Genomic DNA, 2,347 nt, shown 5'->3' on the forward strand with positions numbered 1-2,347 from the left:
TATATCCAAGGCAGATATTAGGGTACTTTCTCAGATAAATCCAAAGAGGAATTCCAATAGCAACTGTTACTATAGTCACCTTTCCCTATTTACTTATATTTTGTATAAGTATGATTAAGAAAACATGCAGGATGTACTGTTTGGGAAGAAGATGGTTTAGAAACTTCTTTACCATGGAAGGTATCTGAGCAGGAAAGGGAAACAATCAAAAGGATATTCTAGGAAGACGCTTAGAGACAAGTAAAAGAAGGAATGGGGCAGAGACCCACTGGATGGCAGGAAAGGGGCAGGGTGCTAAACCATCTTGAGTTGATCTTTTCCCACCTTCCCAGTGCTGTGCCTTTGCTCATGGTGACTGATTCCCAATTCAGAAAGGTGCAGCTCTATGGTGGCTGTCCTCTGTATGCTGGAGATAACGGTGAGAATAGATACAAGGGAATCAGTTCCCTGATCAATCAGATACAAGCTAGGCAGTGACCACAATAAACCATAAGAAAGAAATGATAGTCATGGGCCAGACACAGGGCTCACACCTGTAATTCCAGCAATTTGGGAGGACGAGGTGGAAGGACCACTTGAGTCCAGGAGTTTAAGACCAGCCTGAACAACATAGAGAGACCCCCGTCTCTACAAAGAGTTTTTAAAAAAATTAGCTGGGCATGTTGGCACATGTCTGTGGTCCCAACTACTTGGGAGGCTGAGGTGGGAGGATCGCTTGAGCCCAGGAGTTCAAGGCTGCAGTGAGCTGTGACCGTGCCACTGCATTCCAGCCTGGGTGACAGAGCAAGATTCTGTCTCAAATAAATAAATTAAACTAAAGATATGATAATCATGGTGTTTTGACCTATAAGAATTTGTAGTGATGACTAATTGATGGTGAGGTCCCAAGAAATGAAATAAATGAGCAGCCTACTAAGGTGCAGCTAGATATACATAGATGAAAAATTTCTAGGTCTACAAGACAGAAACCTAACCCAGATTCACAGCTTTTTACCCAGTTCCCAGGTCTAAGCTAGTTCACAGTCCTGGAGCCACTTAACTATGAGGAAGCTGGGTCCTTCTGAGAAAGGATCCTGCAATGTAGCCACACGTATGCGTTCTGAATTTTCACCCAAGCTTTCCCCAGAGATAGTGTGGGCTGCATGACTTCACATTGGGGAAAAGAAATGCCTAGACTATGCAGAGACATTAGATACTGTCTCTAAATTTACACTGATTCTCAGAGACTGGAAACACCAATGCACCTAACGTGTCACTGGGGGCTTATAAAGTTCAAAGGGTAAATGAAGTCTTGGCCTGAGTCCATCTAAGCAGCGTAACCATGGACTTATTATGTGATTCTTCCCAAGTCCCAGAATGTATACTGAGAATAGATATCAGAAACAAGCAGAGTCCTTACATTATTTCCCTGGCCTCTGGTAGGAGGACTGTTATGGTAGGATCAGGCAGAAACCTCTGGAGTTGCATATATGTATGCGTGGTGTGTGTGTGTGTGTGTGTGTGTGTGTGTGTGTGTGTAAAACTTTATAGTTTAAAAAAATAGTAAAACCAAACCAAACAAAACAAAAAACCACTACGACGTCCCTAGAGAAATGGCAGAAATAATGCTACCATCAAAAACTTGAGAAATGCAGAGTGATAATTCTTACAATATCATCCCTTTATTCACCTAATTGGAAACCAGACAAATTCTGAAGAATGACAGTTGATAATCAGGTTGTGCTGCCAATCACAACTGCAATTCCAGATGTGCTGTTCTTTAATGGAGCAAAACGACATAGCCCCTTGCACTTGACGTACAGCTACTGACCTGCTTTATTTTCCATTCCAATCATTATGGAATTTGGGGAAACTGCACTTGTACGGTAGGGACAAGAGTATACTTTTATTAATACCATCTTGCCCCAGGACTGTCAACTCTTCCACTTTTTGTTACAATGTAGTCCAAAGTGAACTTAATTTTCTTAGTAGCCCACAAAACATTATATTGGTCCACTGTATTAATGCCATTATGCCTTGAATCAGGGAGAATATAGTGTCCTCTCTCCCAAGGCCAAAATGCATAGCTGCAATTAAGAACCAAGGGGTAGAAATAGGAGTTGCCTTTTTTACTATTGCATCCAATAATTCACTTGAAGAGTTTCTGCTTCTTATTCAGTAGTCCCGGCTAAGCAGGCTTGAAGATTCTAGCATTAAATGAGCAATTTTCACCCAGTAGTTATGGTCTCAATGAATTAGAAGCTAAGGCTACCTCTTGGCCATCTGGGGCTCCTTAGGCCACTGGAAAAAAAAAATGTGAAGAAAGAAGCCATTGTACCGGTTGGGGTAACTGATCCCAGTTGCCAGG

The 2,347-nt window shown here is 42.0% G+C and overlaps 1 protein-coding gene across 1 annotated transcript in view; it reads left to right on the forward strand.

The window, feature by feature from the left end:
• The window catches only part of C1H1orf162 (chromosome 1 C1orf162 homolog), a 256,729-nt gene that overhangs the window by 210,343 nt on the left and 44,039 nt on the right, over nucleotides 1–2,347 (forward strand). The window lies entirely within an intron of this gene.

This window comes from Macaca thibetana, chromosome 1 (genome assembly GCF_024542745.1).
Source record: "Macaca thibetana thibetana isolate TM-01 chromosome 1, ASM2454274v1, whole genome shotgun sequence".
Lineage (NCBI taxonomy): Eukaryota > Metazoa > Chordata > Mammalia > Primates > Cercopithecidae > Macaca > Macaca thibetana.